The sequence below is a fragment of the Pinus tabuliformis genome, chromosome 6 (genome assembly GCF_031772625.1).
Source record: "Pinus tabuliformis cultivar Carrire ecotype Pingquan chromosome 6, CPIR1, whole genome shotgun sequence".
Taxonomy (NCBI): Eukaryota; Viridiplantae; Streptophyta; class Pinopsida; order Pinales; family Pinaceae; genus Pinus; species Pinus tabuliformis.
This window is the reverse complement of record NC_142292.1, coordinates 220,953,539-220,977,916: the sequence shown is the minus strand read 5'-3', so window position 1 is coordinate 220,977,916 and position 24,378 is coordinate 220,953,539. Positions and strand designations below refer to the sequence as shown.

The following is a 24,378-nucleotide window of genomic DNA, read 5'->3' as shown; positions in this document are numbered from 1 at the left end:
CTAAAAACAAATAAAAGTAACACAACTAGAATGCATTGTTTGAGAAAAACTTTTACTTTTCTGGATAACAACAAAAGACACAGAGGAGCCCATATGGACTAGAAGAACGGTTTACAAGACACTTGTTGTCTAGATATTGACAATATAACAAATTGGGATTATGCATGTTGCACAACAATGATTTTCTTGACTTTATGCAAGGCCAACATATATCCATTAAGAAGTTCCATCCATAGAATTCTGAAGTTCCATAACATTATGAGTTTGATGAACTCTTAACTATGCAACCAAATAATTGTAAATTCGCAACAGTGATAACTCACTGTATACTGAAGGAAAAATTGTTATACCCACTTTACAGTTGTGGATGAAAATGGTAATCTAATTAATGAAAATTAGAAGCCTGGATAGGAAAATCAATGGATCAATATAGAGTTTCATGGTTCGAATCCCATGTGTCGAATCATTCATTCAGCAGATTGAGGAACTCACCACAAGTGTCCATGAAAAACCGGTTAACTATGTCGATCTAGAAGGGAGAAGTGAGACGGGAATAACAATGCAGAAAATCTTCAATATCAAAAACATCCTCCAAATTGATGTTGCACGCCATCACAATCTCTTGCATATTTTTCTCAGTTATGGACAGTGTCTCGGCCCTAAATTTCGCCAGTTTTTTGTCAATTATGGACCGCGTATCGGCCCTCAGTTTGGTGGTGGCCACAATGGAACTAGAAGGGGGGAAGGTTTCCGAGATGTTCGCTAATCATGGTAGCCGTCGAAATTAAGAAAGGTCCCTCTCATTTTTGGCCCATGAGAGGAATCAAGGTCTTTCTTGGGTGTAAAATTGAACTGAGAATTACGACCGCCTTCGCTAGTCCAACCATAAGAACCATCGGTGTCACTATAGAAACTGAAACTACGATGGTTTTTTCTTCTACTCCCATGAACCCTCAGCTCCCTACAAGAAACAAAATGAAAGGAAGAAGGCTTGGGAAGTCTCTGGTAACATCCAAAGGGGAAATCCTTAATGGTTTCAATGCCCTGGTTGATTTCTACCCTGCGCAAAATTCTCTTCACGCGAGAGACTAAACGACTCTCGACCTTAGAAAGCAGCGTGGATTTATTTTCATTTTCCTCCCCATCATTGCTCTGCTTCACCTTGACATAATCGGTTGCACTACTAGGCTGGTGCCCCCACCTCAAAATTTCATGAGTGAGGCCCCGCAAATTAGGAAACCCTAGGGAGTTTTTCTCCATCTATAGATCATCTTTTCTTGTTTCCAAGTAGGAAATTTTCCATCGAAAAACAAAACCACACCACAATAGAGAGAAGGATTGGTGATGGTGTATGAGCTGAAGTTGATACATTATTTGTTGGGAAACAAGTTTAAATTATACGTCGACCACTCTACATTGAAATACCTTGTTAACAAGCCAATGTTGGGGGAAGTTGCAGGTGGTTGTTGTATTTTCAGTATTTTGTAAACAAGTCAGTGTTAGGGGAGGTGGGGATTCCCAGGTGGCTGCTGTATTTTTAGGAGTACAACTTCTAAGTGGTGGTCAAGCCAGGAAAATTGAATGCGGGACCTGATCACTTATCGCTCATGACCATATGCAAAGACACAGATAATTTAGAAGATAATCTAATAGCTTTTCGTTGTGATTATGGTAGGCAACCATTTTGTGGAGATCACACAATTTTTTAGTATGAGGATGGCACGAGAAGGGTATACTGTTGCCCAAAATAAGTAGTTGGTAGTAAAGGAAGTGGATTATCAACTCATTGCAGGTTACTTGTATAAATTAGGCATAGACTGGATACTGTGTAGATGTATATTGGAGCAAGAGTGGCCTACAATACTTGGGAAGGCGCATGAAAGTGTTGTTCTAGGACTTTACACATAAATACCCATGAATCAAAAGATCTTGCACGTAGGACTATGGTGGCCCACCTTCATGGCGATGCAAAAGAATTTTGTCAAAACTGCAATATATGCCAACATGTAGGGAAACCATCTAGGTCAGACGACATGCCCTTAGTATACCAAATCATGTTACAACCTTTTGATAAATGGGAAATAGACTTTGTGGGTCAAATCAACCCACCAGTAAGAATAATTGGCACGCGGTATATTATCGCCTCTATTGAATATGATCCAAAGGATAAAAAATATGCTAAAAAATCAAAGTGTTTGAAATCACTCAAAACTAGTGCTAAATCATATATCTCATCATTCTGATTTCAACGACATTTGAATCGCCTAAATCTAACACTATATGTGAAATTTATTGCGTTCTGAAGTTTTTGGCAAACAACTAAAAAGTCATCTGGAAAAGTTCACTGGGTTGCTAACTAGGCAAGCCATACATGTGATGTTGTGCTAACATAAACAATTGACTATGTAGGTACGACAGATAGATGGGCCAATCACGTGTTGACACATGGCATGGTTGTATGGGGACAAATGGCCGATTTTTATTGGTGGTTGAGTTTTTATGTGGACCAATCGAGAGGTGTCATGTGGCCCAATGAGAGGGTGCAACATGGCCCTTGAGATTTGTGCCGAAAGTTTGTCGAAGGGACCGGGCACATGGCCCCAACCCCAGGTTGTATGGATCATTGTATGACCATAGCTCCAAGTGAGAGGGGTGGGGTGGTAAGCCTTGCCCAGGTTACATTTAACATCCCAAAACCATAGGAGGAAGGCTTGGGGATCAAGGCAGGCATGTGTCCCAGCCCCGAGCTACATAGCATACAACACGACTAGGGGTGCAGTATTGGCGGGTGCGTGGCCTTTGGTTCGCACCCCTGGCCATATGGAACGTCATATGATCGACTTCATGAGCTAAAGAATCAATACTTAGGCCTAATGGAGTGATTTAACCATTCGATAATTTGCACTTGTTTTGGCGAAATTTCTGTTGCGCCCACACGAATTAGTCACCTGGTGGTTCTTCCAAAGGCAAGTTTCATTCCCTAGTTAGCTAGTTTTGTCATTTTGCAGGATAAATCGCAGAGAAAGGGGCAAGGAGGCCTATCTTGGCCATTTTTCAACCTTTTTGAGCCCAATAAGAGCCTACAAAAGGGTTTTTTAGGTGTACCGGACACAATCGCAACATTATTTTTGTGATTAGAGAATTGTATGTTGAACAAGTTATAGAGCCAAGTCCATTTGTGTTGTAGAGAGACACTGATTTTGTATTTTTGAGGCCATACTGAGACCTTTTTTAGCACGAAAAGAGCCTAGACAGGGGTTTTCGAGCCTTCTGGATGCATCTACAACAATTTTTTATTCATTAAATAAACCAATTTCAATATATTCTTAGTATGACTATGGGAAAAGACCATTTCGACACTTCATTATGAAGTAGTTGGATTTGTGCTTCTTGATCTTAGAATGAGTACAAGGACCTATTGCCACATTTAGTGAGAGAGTCATTTTCTTTTGGCTCTATCATTTCTTTGCTAAAGGGAGTCAACTTGTGAGTGAGAGTTCTCTGAAGGAGAACATTTCTTTGAAGGAGAAACAATGTCACTCTAGAAGGAGGTTTACTTTATGATTCAAAGATTTGTAATGTACTCTTTTGTTGTTGATATCAATAAAGCAACCTAGCCATTGGTGTAGGGCTTGGAGATGTATTCCAAACTAGATGAACTACATTATCACTTGGTTGTTCTCTTCTTCATTTTCATCATGTTGGGTTTCATATGATTTTGTTTCATCTTTAAGTTCATTTAAAACTTAACTATTCACTTTTGAATAAGTTATGATATAAGTGATTGTTTGAAGACCCAAATTTATCAAAACTTGCAAAGTGTCAGAGGACGATCGATTTTCAGATCACTGGTATTAGAGTAGGTTCTGACTAGATTGCAAGCATGCGTGAAAGTTTGCAGCACACAAGGCTCTTGGAATTGGAAGAGATAAATTCCTATCTTCAAGTGGAAAATACGAAACTAAGAAGATTGCTTTAAGAAAAAGAGGATGAGAAGAAGAAGTTATGTATGATGTTTCAGAATACCATTGAAGTGAAAACTGGGGAATGTTAAATGACTGAAGCTTCCACCTAGACTTGACATGTTTTTGGTCATGGTATGACTGGTGTTTGTACCCTTGTTAGTTAAAGAACAATGCTTATATGTTAAATCACAAGAGTGGTTTTATAGAATCTTCATCTACCACTTCATCTACAAAAGAGAAGATGGAGGAGATGGCTAAGATTCAAGAAGAGGACCAAAAGTCACAAGAAGAAAAGGAGGTAAAAGATACTTCATTTTCAATTCATTATCTTAACAATGATAACGCTTCTTTTGCATCATTTGAGAAACATAACAAGGGTATTGGTATGAAATTGTTGACCAAAATGGAATTCATACTCATGGTATCATTAATTCTGTTGAGGTGATAACACAACCTCGGCATGAAGGATTGGGATATGTTCAAGAAAAAGTTGAAGAATGCTCCAAAACCACAAAGTCAAGGAATTCCTCTAGTGTGGAATTCGTGAAGAAATAGCTCCTGCAAGTTGAAGGAGTATCATATCATGATGATGACGTTGATGGAAAAACATCTCCAAAGAGAGATGAGAACTTCAAAGGAAGAACTAAGTCAAGTTCTCCTTGTCAATCAAGCTATCCTCACTAGAATAATAATGTAAAGGACAATCATAAAAGGTATAAACATCCTTATTATTCATAGGTTTTCTATGGCTATAAACAACATGATGATTTGAATCAAATTTTATGGAATGTATTTCCTTTTACTTTTTGGCACGCACCTAACCATTGTGTAGCCAAGTGCCAAAAAAGGAAAGTATTGGTTAAGAGAGTGAATATTTCGATTAGAAGTGAGTCCAGGAAGGAAGATCTTCTTCCAAGGCCAAAGAAAGTATGCCAAGAAATTATCACAAAAACTTTTGTACTCATTGCAATATAAGATGGAATTGGATCGATAAATGTTGGAAGCTGCATCCACATCTACATTCAAAGAAGAACAAACTAATTATGAAATCACCTAAGAAAGAGAAGACAGGTGAAAGTGGTAGGCATGTTGTAACCATCCCCAAAGAAGCACCAAAAGAAAGCGAAATGCAGAAAGTAAACTCCCTAACCTCGTTAGGTAAGAAATTGTTGCTCTATTTGTCTAGTTAAATATTGCATTTATTTTTTATTCGACATGTTGCATATCCCCATAGCTGGGTATTTTATAAAAGTGATGCTATCAATAAATCACGTATATGCAATAATGTGTTCTTTGGAATTTTATGCTATTCTGGCTTGTTGATGAGTCCATTTGTATGGGAATTTGAGAGTCAAATTTATTACATATTGTAAAAAAAAATGTATCTCCTTCATGGATATTGTGAGAAGTATCCTAAACTTTTGGATGAGCATTTGCATTACATCCAACACGCCTACAATCATGCCAAGCACTCATCTAAGCAAGTATCTCCATGTGAAGCTTTTTTGGGTTATATGCCAAAGTTTCCTTTGGATTTCATCTTTGGTAAATATAATTCAGTAGATGGTGTTAGCACTTTGTTGTAGCAACTACAACCACCCTCTAAAATTTTTCCTTAGCTTCGTTTTGGAGCCTCCCTACCAACCTTCCTTAGCAGCATGTCTTGCCTTGTCAAGTACACACGCTTTAGCGATTTTCTAGTAGACTGCTAGCCTGTGCATAATAGCCTGTTGCATCCCCCTCATAGGTTGTTTCTCTAGACTTGGCCCTGCTACAAGTTGAGCAGCTCCCTCAAGAAATTGCACAATTATGGAGGGGAACCAGCCCTCCCTCCAGAAATTGCACAATTATGGAGGGGAACCAACCTTCCCTCCAGAAATTGCACAATTCTGTCTGACAACCTGCTGGGCTCCAGAATTGCGCAAATCTGCCTATCACCCTTCACTAGAAAAATTGCGTAATCCCTCTCAGCGGGACTGCTCAGCCGAGAAATTGTGCAAATCTGGGCAGTAGTTAGCTGCTTAGCTAAGAAATTGCACAATCCTTCTGGGCAGCCATCCTATTTCCCTCCTAGAAATACCCAAATTTTCCCCTCAATTAAGTAGGCTGTTGCATGTTCCATTGAGTTGACTGGTTCCACCGGGGACCAAGAAAAATTGGCTTGCATGCATGGGCGGCTTTTTCCTATAATAGCAAAAGCAACATGCAAAAAGCATCCCTAGATTTTAGGGGGCTATTTTTAACAGTTGGAGGTTACATGCAAAGATCATTTTAGAATATTTCCTCCAAGTGTCGCTTTTTCCTAGATTTGTGGCATGCGCATCATGAGCCTCAAACTTATTTTTTCAATGCTTTAGAGCTTATTTATTCACATCCATCTTGGAGCTTTGACATCCCACAACACATTCGAGAGTCTTCGACACATCCAACTCAACTATTTCTAGGTAAGTCAGCTTAACTTGTCTTTTGCATCATTTTTGTCGCTTTCTGTGTTTTGGATTATGTGAGTGTTGTTTGTTTGATTTATGTGAACTCTTCTTGTCGTTTACATGCATACTAGCTTGTACTAGCACCATTTCAGTTTTCATTAGCATCTCACTATTGTCCCATGCATGATACTATTTTGCACGAATGGTCGCTGATTCAGCGACTCGCTTCACCCACATGCATGTTGTTCCATTTTCTAAATCTTTCATTCACTATTTGCATGCACGATCATTCACTCTTGCTTACACTCAGTGTCACCATGCATTCACATTCGTATTTTCTTTCACTTGCCTGTCGGCAGGTATGGGCAGCCTTGGACTGGACCCTGTCTCACTAAGACAGCATTGCAATCCTGAGAGGGAAGGCTCTGTCTTCCCCTCAGAAAATGTGAATTTCTTCCCAGTGATTGTCCTCTAGTATTGCATTGCATAATTTTGAGGGACAATGATTGTTGGCCCAAAAAATTGCGCAATACAGTCACTGGGCCTGCAACCATTGCCAGCTGAAATTGTGCATTGCGCAATTCTAACAGCTAGTAGGCTAGCCTAGATTGTGCATTGTATAATTACAACAACCATCCAACCTCCCAGATAGCCCAGACTTCCTTTTGCATAGTTCTGGTAGCCAATCTTCCAACCTCCAAGGAAAAATTGCGTAATCCTTGCCAGTCAATCCATAGGTATGTTGCATATCGTTCCTCAAGTTTTCTTTGGTTTTAGCTGACATATTTCTTTCCAGGCATGTAGCTATGTCTCCAGATCTAGTATATATTTGTCTGCCTCTTATCATTTTAGGATCAATGGCCTCCAAGAGAGCGGGATCAAAGGACATTGATAGAAGTGCAATTGGAGAAGCCATTGAGCAAATGTCTACAAGTCTGTCGATATATGAAGACACCAAGTTTATTGTAGACAAGGACATCAAGATGAAATGGAAAGAGGTCCATGATGCATTTGCAGGCACATTTGGGGAATACCTCGAAGACCGCCAAGTCTATGTGAACATCCACAAGTCTGGCTTGTACCATATTGCATGCAGGTATCCCGTGCTCCCATGTGCGGACATGATACATTGGATCGTATTGCACACTGATATTGAGATGATGACATTGAGAAGCATTAGCGGGATAGAGATTGCTACCTTTAGGGCACATGATTATGAATAGATGTATCATATGTCGAAGCCCATGATCACCATGGAGACTCCCTTTAGCCTACCCAACATTAATGCCAACTCCAAAGATATCTTGAAGAATTGGGTGAAGGAGCTAGCTAAATTCAAGATGACACCCAACCAGGTCTACAAGACGAAGATACTATGGAAGGCATATCAATACTTGTTCATCTTTACATTTCGTCTATATGGCCAAGAAAGCAAGGAAAATTTCCCATAGAGTTGGGTGATCACATTGGACCAACTGGCGAGAAGGCAAAGCATGAAATTGGTCTGACATGTTGGCTCACCAGTTGAAGGGATAGGTAACAAGGGCTCGATAACTGCCCAAAAGTATGCAAGCAAAAATCTACATGTCTGCCTACATCTTAGATGCAATCTATGCTTGTTAGGAGTTCTTGGGCTTGAATTGGGCATGGACATTGATAGAGACCACTGTGACCACTTATTGTAAGATGTTTTTCGAATGCAGCTTTAGAGGACTTATCACACAATAATATTCAAACATGATCCATCTTGCATGTCGAAGACAACAATGGAAGCATTGATTGACATAGCTAATTGGTATGCCTCACCGTCCGACACCTTCATACAGATGTACAACATGGAGAAGCCTCCACATGTTCTACCGAAGTTTTCCTTGGAAAAACATGTCATGCAGGAAGTATCATATCACATCTCGGTAGGACTATCAGCTAGGCTGCATTAGAAGAAGAAGGCACCTTGGCCCACACTTCCGTTGCGCATCGGGTTATATGAGATACAAAGTTTCAAGCATGTGGATTTTGAAGTAGAGGAGATGAAGAAATATCCATTTGATGCCCTAAAGTTATAATCCATATGACCTGCATTGTCTTGTGAAAGACCATTGCACGAGAGTATAGTTTAACTGGATCCACGAGGCATGTCATTAGGTGGAGGAAGACCCATAGAGATACTATTACAACTTCTTCACACTCAATGAACTGGTCGGCCTCACTATGGAATGGTTAGTGAAGAAGCATGAAACAACATCCTAGAGAGCACTGGAAGCAGCAGCAACATAGGTAAACATACTAGTGTGTGACAACGGATAGAGGAAGATTGTTGATAGCATGGAGGAAAATAAAAGTTGTAAGTTCCAAGTAGACCCAATTGTGTAGAAAGCAGCTTTGGCCATAGAGGTAAAGAGGCAACAATGCAACAAGAGAATAGCGCAAGGGTAGAGAGAGAAACAGAGAATGGAGGAAACAAAGAAGGAGTTGCATGAGTTGAAGGAGAAACTCCGGAAGGAACAAGAGCAGCGCAAAAAGGAGAAGGAAGCATAGTAGGAACTAGTATAAAAGGGGGCGCAACATGTACAGACAGATGAAACTGCACCGTACAGGTATTAGACTCATCAGAACAGTTGGCATCAGGCAAAGAAGGTGAACCATCGCAGGAGTAGGACTTTGCTCAGGATATAGAGCAAGCACTTGAATATATGGATACAGATATGGAGCAATAGGAGTTAAAGCAAGACGTCAACCTCATGCCTCAACACCAAGAGGTCGACCCACCAGCTTCACCTCATCTAGAAGAGGAGAAATTCCCAAGCGACCAAGGAGACACTGAGATCCTTGGAGATCATCTGGAAGGATATATGCACAACATTTCATTCGACGAATCTTAACATAGAGTTGTGAAATCTTGCAGAGTGTCGACTCTAGATGATCATACATCTCATGTGTAGTTTGAGGAACACGTGATCGTTTCTAACGTGTGAAAACATCAAGTAGCATTGGCCAACGCTACTAGATCATATGCTGGAGCCACTAGCTTGAGTGTTCACTTCTTGATAGCTGAGAATGAGCGAATGGCTAAGGAGCTACAGACGGCCAGGCAAGGAGGAGAATTGGTTACATCATCCACTCGAGCATAATTGAAGAAGGAAATAGTGGATGAAGTATTGTCCCTTGACACAGTCATTCGGGAATTGTATTCCAAGTTTGGTACCATGCATAAGGCAATTGACCATCTCAGCAGTTGGCAGCAGTGATGTGCTAGAAGATTACATATCTTGTCTAACATACATGTTGTTGTTGGTTACATGAAAACATGGACAATGAGATTCAAGGGAGCCCCGCTACACTTGCCTAAGATGAAGAAGCCTAGAGTAGTCAAGCTGAAGGCACACATTTGGAGTTAGATCCAAAACTATGAAGATCTCCTGCAACTCATCAGTAGTCTATAGGCTTCCCATGCACAGGTATTCAAGAGTGTGGATGTTGTTGTGCATGCACATGCGATCCCATCTATTGGGACACTCACCCAGGCGAAGACAAAGGCACATGTCGGACTAGAGCTTGACTTGTACTTTGACAAGTTGATGCATATAGCCACCAGCCCAAACTTAGTGATCAATGTAGACACCATGCACAAGTATGTTGCTGGTCTAGCCACACTCAAGGCAATGATGTGCATGCTATCAAATGAGTTGGACAGAGGAGCCTGAGTAGTGTATCCAGATGCTATGGAAGCAAGAGTTCATTTTCAGAAAGATGTCACCTTAGAGTACATGGACACCATCGCGAACTACCAAGCTTGGCAACAACTTAGTACTGTGAACCACCATGAGGATGTTGCAGATTTTGTCTTCCAACAGTTGTCTGAGTCATAGTGATGTCTTCCATGGCTTGCTCAAGCCTATTTTGTCTCACATGGGTACATGTGCAGATTGTATGTAATGACTTGTCAGGTGTAAGTTCAAGTGTCGATAGTTGGATGTATAGTCATAGAATAGATGAAGAGTCATGAGGGTAGTTGAACTGTCACAAAAGGTAATGTCAATGGCCACCCCACCCTTTGCTATATATAGTCCCTCATAACTCATTGTAAGGGCTTTTGGTCAGCCAATCTTCCAATAGGACTATCTTAGAGAGAGCTTGGACAATATTGTAACAAGCCTTGGCTTCTTCGTTGTGCAGACCTAGTATATCTCTTTGGAGTAGGCAACAGTGACTCTAACGTTCCACTATTGGAACTAGTGGTTGGTCATGGATGTATTACATGATTGGAACTTACACTTCTTAATATAACAGAGCCAACACGTTTCATGCATATGTCGTATTATATTTCAGCTATATTGTTTACTCTAAATGATATATGTATTTGTTTGCTTACGCATGCATGTGTAGCTATTTCTGTATATGTATATATGAATCTTACTGAAATGTGTTGTTGGTTTAACCATCACTTTGGATTGCTAGCTCACTTGCCTTCCATGTTGTGATGCATCTTAGCTCATGTGTTCCCTTCTTAACTCCGTGCTGTCATAGGTTTCCAAGGGGCACACTCACCTCACCCTTTGTGTGTTCGAACCACTCATGCACCATCCTTGTCTTACTGCATATGTCACACCCTTGCTACCAACAAGGACATATTACTTGCATCTGTGCGAAACCGTGGTCAAGGTGATACCGTACGACCCATTGCTGGGACTCCTATACCAAATGGCCTGAGCTCTAATTGGGACTTCTTATTGGGGAGATCCCCTAACATATTGGCGGGTCCAGCACCGTCAACATTTCTGGTGCTAAAAGGAGGGCCAAATGACAAGCTATGTCCTCTCATCCTGTTTTGAACCTTTGCACATCTATCATGGAGTCTTGCACACTCAACCCTCCATGATGTTTTTCACATGTCTTACCTGTTCACATCACAAGGGATTTTTTTGAACTCCTATTTAAATACATGTAGGATGGTGAAGGCGAAGTGGCCTGGCCTGTGTTCTTACATGACTTTCTTTCCATGCTTGATGAGGAAGATGGATGTTCTGACGAACAGGCTGGTATGCTTCTTGCATACACACTTCGCGAATCCCCACTACGGTGGCTGTACAGCATACCGGCTGACAACATGCACTCACTTGAGCACTTATGTGATCTCACTAAAGATAATTCCATCATTTTGATCCAGAACATCTTGACTACAAACTGTTACAACAACGGAAGGCTCTGCATGAATCGCGTAATGATTTTTGGTAGTGCTTCCGTGCTTTGTAGTTTCAAGCTTCGAAAAGCCAGATGAAGTTTCAATATCTCATTGACAGATTCGAGTATTTCCTTATCAAATCTGTCAATCCAAAGGAGAAATATGAGCCCAAGCCTCACTCATCATACTTCAGTGATGGAGCTGCGCAATCTTAGATGGATACGGTCACTGTCACAAGTGATTGTCTGCCATCCCCTCATCAAACAACTCCATCACTGCAGAATGATGCGGGAGATTAGGCACACACATCTCTTTAGTTGTCACATCCTTCCAACATCACTTTGCTTAATTTTAGGGTAGATTTGGTTGTGACTCCATCGAGTTGTCATATGCATTTTGTACCACAACCTCTGTCTTCATACTCGAATGATCCTCAAGATGATACTGTCTTGTGTTCTTCCATTCTGGACTCTACACTTGTGAATGAGGATCAAGCCATCGACGGAGTTGGTGTTGCACAACCAACATGAGTTTTCATTCATGGAGAGTATGACTGGGAGCTTGAGCATCAACACTCGGTGAAGGATGACTCCCTTCTATTTGAGCCTCCTCCATTCTTTCTTGACATCTTTGGTGAACCTACCATCCGTGATTTCGCATGTGTATCTTCATCTATGGATGCACCCATTGTTGATCACTCGTAGGATGCACCAGATGTCAGTCCATCATACGACGACAAAGAGGATAAATTATTCATTGAATATCCACTTGAACTTTCATATGCCTTTCCCGGAAACATAGAGGATGAATTTGTCCACTTCTCATCTACCCCTCTATTTAATTTATCAGATCATGAGGATGACGATGAAATCATTGATTTTTCTGATTGTAGTTGTCATTATCTATTTACTCCCATATTTGATCACGATTATGATTTTATCGCAATTATTTTTTCGAAGCCACAAGTTTACGATGATCTACTTGACAAAGAATTCGAAACCCCACAGATTGTCGAGGCACTTCAGCCCAAGTTAATGGTTATTTCAAGCCCTCGCTATCCTGAGGTTGGTTTCACTTATGATTAGGAAATTTTTGAAACAACCAAGGCTCCTCATCAATCATCTGTATGCATTGAAGATCAGTCTCACACATAGATCATGCTTCCTCCCCTCGAATTGCATGATCCCATCGCTCATGCATTGGAGGAATCTTACATTGCAAACACACATGCATGACGCAAGTTTTCTTTGTTTCTTTCATTTGCTTGCATGTCACAGTCAAGAGTATGTGTATGCTTCGCAGCTACACGTAGTTTCGCACAACATCCTGATAAGTCCACAGATTACATGTCATATACTTGAACTCACTTATGTGCTGTGGACACTTTTAAACATGAAGTGTGTTTGTTTTCATTGTTATATCTTTCTGGTTTGTTGGTTCACACAACTGGGTTGCTCATGGACCAAGCCTTCACCAACATGGGTCAACCATTGCACCGATTGCTGCATTGGAAATATCACTTCATGTGATCAGGCCCATGCACCGTTAGCTTAGGAGTAGGAGTAGTGTTTTCTTTTAGTTAGTTTGCTTGCATGCCTATTTGATTTCTTTCTTTGCATGTTTGTTTTCCTGCTTGCTATTTTGCTTACCCACTTTGCTTTCACATTTAATTCTACTTGTATTTTGATTTGTTGTTTGTTTGCTTGCTTTTGTTCATAGGTTAGTTTCGCATGAAACTGTGCATGACTCTTGAAACAAGCTGGGTAAAGTACAAGAGGCCTTGTGCAACTATCACTACTTGATTATCTGTCATCCTACCTCTGTGTGAAGAAATTGTTACTTTTGGTCCGTGATACATCAATGGAAACCACGTATTGTTCAAAGTGAACCTTGGTGAAAACACAACACTTACGCGCTAACTAGTGTCACCTACTCTAGTCAGTTGGTTTTGGGTTAACCCTTGGAAACTCAATCAAGTAGAGTAAGGTGAGGGGGGAAAACTTAATAGGAACACTAGAGGTATATAATAAACTAATTCTTTGAAGGAACAACCTCTTCTGTTCTCAATAATTTGGGATCCATCTTTCGCCTCTGAAATGAATAAGTGCTATGCACAGTTATGAAAATGGAAAAGTGAAAAGTTTCAAAAAAAATGAAAATGAATAAGGCGAAAGAAGAGAAAGGCTTCCCACATAGAGAGGTGATGCAAGTAATTTTGTCGGGGTACAAACTAGGCTCGCTGGTAGTGGAGCGATGCTTTTGTTCCTGCGTGACTCTACCGGGGTATTATATAGGCCTGCTCGCAGCGGAGTAACACTAAAGATGAAACTAAGACTCTGACCACTATACTACTTGTGCACCAATATACCCCTCAACCCCAATCGAAAGAAATGAGTTGACTTGGCCTGGAATGTGTGTCGACTGACCAAGAGCATGGCAGATGCTACATCTTACAATCAAGCAAGTGTGGAAACCAAGACGAACTGAGAATTGAACAATACTTTCGGAAGTGTTAGACTTTCTTTTGATGAACAAGGTCCATTCAAAGAGTTTGATTTTTACCAATGTGTCGCCCAGTGTTGTAATGACTATAACCACCCACCAAAAATTTTCCTTAGCTTCGTTTTGGAGCCTCCCTACCAACCTTCCTCAGTAGCATGTCTTGCCTTGTCAATGATTTTCTAGCAGACTACCAACCTGTGCATGATAGCTTGTTGCATCCCCCTCATAGGTTGTCTCTCCGGATTTGGTCCAACTGCAAGTTGAGCAGCTCCCTCAAGAAATTGCGCAATTATGAAGGGGAACCAGCCTTCCCTCCAAACATTGTGCAATCCTATTTGGCAGCCTGCTGGGCTCCAAAATTACGCAAATATGCCTACCACCCTTCACTTGAAAAATTGTGCAATCTCTCCCAGCAGGATTGCTTAGCCCAAAAATTGTGCAATTCTGGGCAGTAGTTAGCTGCTCAACCCAGAAATTTCAAAATCGTTCTAGGCAACCAGCCTAACTCCCTCCCAGAAATGCCCAAATTTTCCCCTCAGCTGAAAAGGTTGTTGCATGTGCCATTGAGTTGACCGGTTCCACCGGGGACCAAGAAAAATTGACTTGCATGCATGGGTTGCTTTTTCTCGGAATAGAAAAAGCAACATGAAAAAAACATCCCTAGATTTTAGGGGGCTATATTTAGCAGCTGGAGGTTACATGCAAAGATCATTTCAGAATATTTCCTCCAAGTGTCGCTTTTTGTTAGATTTGTGGCATGTGCGTCATGAGCCTCAAACTTATTTATTTCACACTTCAAAGCTCATTTATTCACATTGATCTTGGAGCTCTGACATCCCACATCACATCGAGGAGTCTTTAACAGATCCAACTCAGCTATTTATGGGTAAGTAAGCTTAACTTGTCTTTTGCATAATTTCTTTCACCTTTTGTGTTTTGTCTTGTGTGAGTGTTGTTTGCTTGATTTGTGTGAATGTTTTCTATCGTTTACATGCATACTAGCTTGTACTAGCACCATTTCAGTTTCGTTAGCATCTCACTATTGTCCCATGCATGAAACTGTTTTGCACGAATGATCGCCGATTCGGCTACTTGCTTCACCCACATGCATGTTGTTCCATTTTTTGAATCTTTCATTTACTGTTTGCATGCACTATCATTCACTCCTACTTACACTAAGTATCACCATGAATTCACATTCACATTTTCTTTCAATTGCCCGTCGATGTGTCTGGGCAGCCTTGTCCCAAACTCTGCTCACCAAGATAGCATTGCACAATCCTGAGAGGGAAGGATCTGTCTTCCTCTTAGAAAATTCACATTTCTTCCCAGTGACTGTCCTCTAGTCTTGCATTATACAATTATGAGGGACAGTGACTGCTGGCCTAGAAAATTGCGCAATGTAGTCACTAGGCCTGCAACCATTGCCAGCTGAAAATTGCACATTGCACAATTTCAGTAGCCAGTAGGCCAGCCTGGATTATGCATTGCACAATTCCAGTAGCTAGCCAACCTCGCAGAAAACCCAGACTACCTTTTGCGTAGTTGTAGCAGCTAGTCTCCCAGTCTCCCAAGAAAAATTGCGCAATCCTTGCTAGTTAATCCCCAGGTATGTTGCATATCGTTCCTCAAGTTTTCTTTGGTTTTAGCTAACAGATTTCTTTCCATGCATGTCACTATGTCTCCAAATATAATAGGTGTTTTTCACCTCTTAGTAGTTTAGGATCAATGGCCTCCAAGAGAGCAGGATCAAAGGACACTGACAGAAGTGCAACTGGAGCAGTAGTTGAGAAAGTGTTTACAAGTCTGCTGATCTATGAAGACACCAAGTTAATTGTAGATAAGGACATCAAGATGAAATTGAAAGAGGTCAGTGATGCAATTGTAGGGACATTTTGGGAAGACCTCAAAGACTGCCAAGTCTATGTGAAGATTCACAAGTCCAGCTTGTATTGGTCAGATTGCATGCAAGTATCCTGTGCTCCCATGCAAGGACATGATACATTGGATCGTCTCGCACACTAATCCTAAGATGATGACATTGAGCAGTGTCAGTAGGACGAAGATTGCTACCTTCAGGGCACAAGATTATTGACATATGTATCATATGTTGAAGCCGTGATCACCATGGAGACTCCCTTCAGCCCACCGAGTAGCATTGCCAACTCTAGAGATTTCTAGAAGAACTGGGTGAAGGAGCTGGCTAAATTCAGGATGACACCCAACTAGGTCTACAAGACAAAGATATTACAGAAGACGTATCAATATTTGGTCATGTTTGCATGTCATCTGTATGACCAAGAAAGAATGAAAAACTTCCCACAGAGTTGGGTGATCGCATTGGACCAACCGACCAGAGAAGGCAAAGCATTCAACTGGTCTGACATGTTGGCTCACCAGCTAAAGGAACAGGTAACAAGGGATTGACAATTGCCCAAAGGTATGAAAGTAGAAACCTACATGTCTGCCTACATCTTGGATGAAATTCGTGCTCGTCAGGAGTTCCCAGGCTTGAAGTGGGCATGGACATCAGTGGAGACCTCTATGAACACTTATTGTAAGATCTTGTTCGAAAGCAGCTTCAGAGGAGTTATCACACAACTATACGATTAGTTTGTCACCCCGGTTTACAATATGATATTTGAATAGGATCCACCCTGCATGTCGAAGGTAGTAATGGAGGCACTGATTAACATAGCTGATTGGTATGCCTCACCGTCCAGCACCTTTATATGGATGTATAGCGCGAAGAAGCCTCTACATGTTCTACCGAAGTTTTCATTCGAAAAACTCATCATGCAAGAAGTATCATATCACATCTCAGCAGGATTATCAGTTAGGCTACACCAGAAGAAGAAGGCATCTTGGCTCGCACTTCTGTTGCACATCGGGTTATATGAGATACATAGTTTTAAGCATGTGGATGTTGAAGCAGAGGAGATGAATTAATATCCATTGGATGCTTGAAGTTACAATCCGTATGACATACATTGCATTGTGAAAGACCACTACACGAGAGTATATTTTAACTGGATCCACGGGGCATGTCATTGGGCGGAGGAAGACCCATGGAGACATTGTTACAACTTCTCCAGACTCAATGAACCGGTCAACCTCACTGTGGAATGGGTAGAGAAGCAACGTGAAGTATCATTTTGGAGAGCACTAGAAGTAGTAGCATCATAGGTAAACATACCAGTGCGTGACAAGCGGAAGAGGAAGATTGTCGACAACATGGAGGAAGAGAAAAGTTGCAATTTCTGAGCATACCTACTTGTGCATAAAGAAGCTTTGGTAATAGAGGCAAAGAGAAAATAGCACGGCAAGGGAAACATGAAAAGGAAGAGAGAGAAACAAAGAATGGAGGAAACAAAGAAGGAGTTGCATGAGTTGAAGGAGCAACTCCGGAAGGAATAGGAGTTGCGCAGACAGGAGAAGGAAGCGCGGCAAGAATAGGTACAACAGGGGGTGTAACTTGTACAGACAGATGAAACTACGGCTGTACAGGTAGTAGACTCATCATAATAGCTGAAATTAGGTAGACAAGGTGAACCATCTTAGGAGTAGGACTTCGCTCAGGAGATAGAGCAAGCACTTGAACAAATGGATACGATATGGAGCAACAAGAGTTAGAGCAATACATCGACCTCATGCCTCACCACCAAGAGGTCGACCCACCAGCTTCACCGCATCTAGAAGAGGAGCAAGTCCCAAGAGACCAAGGAGACACTGAAATACTTGGAGATTAGCTAGAAGGAGAGATGCACAACATCTCATTTGACTAGTCTCGACATAGAGTTGTGCAGTCTTGGAGAGTGTTGACTCTAGATGATCATACATTTCCTATGCATTTTGAGGAATGAGTGATCGTGTCTGACATGTTCAAATATCCAACAACATTGGCCGATGCTACCATATCATAAGCCGAAGCCACTAGCTCGAGTATTCGCTTCTTGATAACTGAGAATGAGAAAATGGCTAAGGAGCTACAGACAACCAAGAAAGGAGGAGAATTGGTTACAACATCCGCCTTAGCATAATTGAAGAAGACAATACTAGATGAAATATTGTCCCTTGAAAGAATCATGTGGGCATTGTATTCCAAGTTTGGTACCATGCATAAGGTAGTTGTCCATCTCAGTGGTTGATAGTAGTGTTGTACTAGAAGAGCACGTATCTTGTCAAACGTGCATGCTGTTGTTGATTACATGCAAACATGGACAATGAGATACAAGGGAGACCTACTACACTTGCATAAGATGATGAAGCCCAAAGCGGTCGAGTTGAAGGCACGCATTCAGAGTCAGATTGGGAAATATGAAGATCTCTCGCAACTCTTCACTAGTCCACAAGCTTCCTATGCACAGCTATTCAAGAGTATGGATGTTATTGTGCGTGCACATGTGATCCCATCAATTGGGACACTCACCCAGGTGAAGACAAAGGCACAAGTACGATTGGAGCTTGACTTGTACTTTGATGAGTTGATGCACATATCCACCAGACCAGACTTGGTGATCAGTGCAGACACCATGCACAAGTATGTTGTTGGTCTGACCGCACTCAAGGTAATGATGCACATGCTATCAAACGAGTTATACAGTGGAGCCCAAGCAGTGTACTTGGATGCTATGGAGGCTAGAGTTCATTTCCAGAAAGATGTCACCTCAGAGTACATGGACACCATTGTGGACTACTGAGCTTGGCATCAGTTCGCTACTGTCAACCACCATGAGGATGTCGAAGAGCTAGTCTTCCAATAGTTGTTCGAGTCATAGTGATGCCTTGCATGGTTTACTCAAGCCTATTTTGTCTCACATGGGTATATGCGTAGATTATATGTAATGTCTTGTCAAGTGTAAGTTCAAGTGTCAATAGCTGGATGTAATAGTCATAGAATAGATGAAGAGTCATGAGGGTAGTTGAACTGTCACAAAGGGGAATGTCAAGGGACACCCCACGCTTTGTTATATATAGTCCCTCATAACTCATTTTAAGGGCTTTTGGTTGGCCAAGCTTCCGATAGGATTATATTAGAGAGAGATTGGACAATATTGTAACGTGCCTTGGCTTCTCCATTGTGAAAACCTAGTATATCTCTTTAGAGGAGCAGGTGACAACGACTGTAACATTCCGCTGTAGGAACTAGTGGTTGGTCATGGATGTATTGTATGAATGGAACTTACACTTCTTAATATAATAGAGCCAACACCTTTCATGCATATGTCATATTGTATTTCAGATATCTTGTTTACTCTAAATGATATATGTATATGTTTGCTTACACATGCGTGTGTAGCTATTCTCTGTATATGTATGTATCAATTTTACTGAAATGTGTTGTTGGTTTAACCATCACTTTGGATTGCTAGCTCACTTGCCTTCCATGTTGTGATGCATTTTAGCTCGTGTGTTCCCTTCTTAACTCCATGCTATCATAGGTTTCCAATGGGTGCACTCACCTCACCCTCCGTGTGTTAGAACCGCTCATGCACCTTCCTTGACTCACTACATATGTCACACCCTTCTACCAACAGAGACATCTTACTTGCCTCTGTGTAAAACCGCGGTCAAGGCGATACCATACGACCCACTACTAGGACTCCTATACAAAATGTTCTAAGGTCTAATTGGGACTTCTTACTAGGGAGATCCCATGACATGTTGGCGGGTCCAACACCATCAACGCACTCCTCAGTGTCCCAAGGCTAAGAAAGGAAGCCAAGGAGGTAACTTGAAACCCACTTTTGACTTGGTAGCTAGCCCTACCAAATCAGAGAGGGCTCTCTCAAAAAAAAATCTCACATTCAATGGAAGATATTGGAGAATATATAGATCTTAGGCCAGGTATCTAGCACAGTAGGGTTTGATTTAGGGTTTGTTGGACATAATCCCTAGGGCTGAGAACTAGGTCATGTATCCAAAATGACCAGTTGCAAAGATAAGATGGGGCAAGGTAGATACAATCGGTGGAACAAAATAAATTTGTCATTGTAGTATGGTGAGGGAAAAATAAGAAGTAAAATGAGCATATAAGTATGAATTCATTTGCTTAGAAGAGAAAACACTTGGGTGAAAACCTCAAACAAAACAAAGCATATTGGTCTTGAAATTTGCTTTAAAACTTAAGAGATAATCGCCACAAGAATATAGATGGATTCCATAAATAATTAATCATCAAATGCATAAATAAAAATGAAGAAACATAGTACCACAAACCACATCACAAGAATCCCACGAAAATAGCTGCAACTGCATATATTTCTGCAAAAATGTCTAGTACACTAGTCCAAGAGATGAGCTTCAGGAATTCAACCCCCTCTATGAGTTCATTCTAAATACATATAGATGTAAAACAACATTCCTCCTCTTAGGGGTTGAAACCTCCTTCTTAGGAACTTATTTCCTACTCCTACCTAATCCCTGCCACATCATGAGTAGTTAGAAACTACTTTCCTCTTTTACATAAACTGATTTGAATTTGAGTTGAAAGCATTTAATTACGAAATATCCACTTTAATCATCATTATAATATTCAACTACATTAGGTAAAAATATTTTGACACTAATTACATCGGCTAAAGTTGAATTTTGACCTTAAAAACTCAGAAACAAGCCTCTTATATAGAAGCGTAGCGAAAATTGTAGAAGTGCAGCGTGCAGGCACATAAGCGTAGTGAAAGTTTGAAGGTTGATTAAATGATTTTGATGCATCTTCAAGCTAAACTGAAGGATGGTACTGGTAGTTGGGCATGTCCACTAGGCCTCTAAAGCTTCAAGCCTGCAAAAATCCACCTCCAAGGCACCTAAAAATTCAATCTCCCAAGGCTACTCTAGAAGCGCAGCGTGGGGTCCAAAATAGTGGTAGAAACATGAAATTTGTTAGTTTTTGCCTTTTTATTCAAAACTGTGAGCTAACATGAGAGACCAAGTACACATATGTAATGTAGAGGTCAAAATATATCCACACATGTGCGCCATTCCTCATTTGGATGCTCTAATAAGAAGCGTAGCATGGCCACGTTGCGCTTTTGTACATTAAAATTTCCAAAATTAACCAAAAACTCAAAATTTGCCAAAAATTTATGCTTCTTCATTTTTTAGTCATGGCTTCGAAAACAAGAGATGCATCAGCTAGAAAATCTAGCTTGTCTCTCTTCTTTAGCTTTATTAGGGTTTTCTTAAGCCTTCTCTTCATGTTTCTAACCCTAATTTTGCAAATTAAGTTTCTAGTGTAATAATACCTTGCCATGTGCCTTTGCAAGTTTGTGTCTTTGTTTTCCTTCTTTAGTAGCTTCTCCAGGTGTTCATTGATTCTCCTAAGCCAGTTTTCTTTTTCCTTCTCAATCTCATCTGCTATAGTGTCATCTAGGTTTTGGTGTACTTGAGGAGGAGATGACTCATTTTCTTGTCCTTCCTTTATTGCTATTTCTCTTTTCTTTGGCCTCCTTAACCCTAGGAGAGCGATTTCATCATTTTCTGAAGGAAAATCCTACATGAGGATTGGTGAGAGGCTATACTTGCTGGAGAGTCTCTGGAACCTATAGATTTCTTAATGAACCCTATTGTGGTTTCCTTTAACCTCCAAACCAAAAGTGCAACGAACTGTCCAGAAGCGTAGTGTGCTTGTTAGCAAGTGCTTGGTGATGGAAAAATCAGAGTTTTTAAAGATGAGGTGAAACTCAGTGGTGGATGAGAGCTCTATGAAGATTAAATGAAGTGTTTGAAGGCTTATATGGTCACTTTATAGCTTGAAAGTTGATTTTTGCTTTTGGTGATGGTATGACATCACATGTGCTTTTTTAGAAATGATGTGATGTGGTAGTGTATTGTAACTTTATAAATTCATTTGGCAAGGTTACATCTCGATGAGGGGTACATGTACCTTTGAAATATTTTTGAACACTTTTCCCTAATTACTAACTCCCATGATGGTGACTATGGTGATGACATGACTCCATACATGACTTATAATGACCTGACCTAAAGATGACACCAAATGCATATGTAATACGATGATTTGGAACTTTGAACCTTTAAAATATGCATGATTACAATTTGATGAACAAAACAATTACCAAGACACTCTTTTGATGCCCTATCACAAGGAGGGATGACATGACCATGATGGCATTTTATGACCTTGAAAATGGAGGGAGCAGTAATAATACCTAGACATTGACCAATGATCAAATTTTATTTAAAAATCTTATTTGAAAATATATCAATTTGACCTAAGACCCTATAAATCACATGGAAGAGTAAATTTGATCACTGGTGACTCATAAACACTGATAGATGGACATAGTGATGTGGACAAAGCCAAGAATTTCATTGAACAAATTTAGCTAGTGCATCAAAGAGTACATGAGAATCATGAGAAAAGAAAATAAAAGTACAAAGAAGGGCATGAAAAGCATTGAGTTAATCATGATTTAGAAGTGGGATATCAAGTTTGGTTATGTATCAACAAGGAAAGACTTCAAGGTGAAGGTGAAAAGCTCAAGCCAATTAGATATGGTCCTTTCAAAATCTTGGAGAAGTTTGGTAACAATACTTTCCAATTAGATTTTCCACCTTACATGCAAATTTATTCTATTTTGAATGTGGAAAACTTGATTGTATGAACCTCCAATGATTGATGATTATGAAGAGAATGTTCAAATTCCATCTATTTAAGATTTTTGTCCTCAATATTTATAAGAGTTGTAGGAATACACAATTCTTGATAGGAGAATCAAGACTTCACGCAGAAGCAATGTGGAGTATCTTCGAGTGGGAAGTAAAGGTACCAATCCATGTAAAGCTAGGTGGATTTAGATTGTGAAAGTGAGGGAGTTGTACTCTCACTTACTTTCTAAGTACAAGAAAAATTTTGGCGGTCTAAAAGCTTTCAGTGGGGAGGAATGTTCCAAGGGATAAAAAATATGCCCAAAAATCAAAAGTACTGAAAGTCTCTCAAAGCTAGTGCCAAATCGTATACCTCATCATTCTAATTTAAATGAAGCTTGAATTGCCTCAATCTGACACCATAGGTGAAACTTATCGTGTTCTGAATTTTTTTGAAAAAAACCAAAAATTCAACTTGTAGGGTTGACTAGTTTGCTGATTGGTAGGCCGTACAAGTGACGTGGCACTGATGTTAGCAAGTGACTGTGCTGGTACGTTGAAAAAATGGGCCAATCACGTGTTGACATGTGGCATGGATGTATAGGGAAAAATGGTATATATTTAATGGTGTTTGAGTTTTTAGGTGGACCAATCGAGAGGTGCCACATGGTCCTCAGGATTTGTGCCAAAATTTTGTTGGGTTGGTCGACCGAACTGACTGGAAATCAAACGCATGACCTCTCGATAACTAACCAACAACATGGAAAATTTTAGAGGCTAATTTTCCATGATTTTTCAAAAGAATATGATTTGTCAATTTCTATTTTTTTCTAAAAATGGTTTGCTCAAATTTTACACTATAAAATTATTTTAGCTTAACAATCACCAACATTATATAGAGAGTACATGTAAAATTTTTATAATTTTGAATAATCTTACAAATTCATCAATAAAATTTTTATAGTTTTCATATTAGGGACTTGTGAGATTTGACAATGTTTTTAAACTTTAAGATAATTTTCCATCCTTAGAATTTTTCCTGACCAACAATCTTACCCCCATACCATGCCTTTGGTTCTTAATATACCACTGGTGTTGATTATATTTAAAGATAAGTCATTGGAGCATTCACAAAGGCGGTAGGGCACATGGCCCCAACCCTAGGTTGTATGGATCATGGTATGACCATAGCACCATGTGAGAGGGGTGGGGTGATAAGCCTTAGCATTGGTCACATTTAACATCCCAGAATTGTATGCAGAGGGCATAAGGGTTAGGGCGAGCACGTGACCCAGCCTTGGGCCACACAACACACAATGTGATTAGGGTTGAAGTTCCAATGGCCACGTGGCCTCTATCCCACGCCCTTGGCCACATGGGCTGCCATATGACTAGCATCAAGAGCTAAATAATTGACGCTCAAGCCTAATGTCGTGTTTTAATTTTTCGACAATTTACACTATTTTTTGCAAAATTTTCGTCGTGCCCACGCAAATTTGTCACTTGGCGGTTCTGCCAAAGGTGAGTTTTATTGCCTAGTTAGCCAATTTTGTCATTTTGTAGGACAAATAGTGGAGAAATGGGCAAGGAGCAAGGAAAATTTTAAGGATGGAAAATTTTCTTGAAGTTTAAAACATTGGCGAATCTCACTAATCCTTAATATGCAAATTATAAATGTTTATTGATATAT

General features: G+C 40.3%; 1 pseudogene; it reads right to left on the bottom strand.

Annotated features, from left to right (window-relative positions):
• Positions 1 to 463: 463 nt before the first annotated feature.
• LOC149258247 (uncharacterized) lies at positions 464 to 1,260 on the bottom strand (annotated as a pseudogene).
• Between the last annotated feature and the right edge of the window lie 23,118 nt (positions 1,261 to 24,378).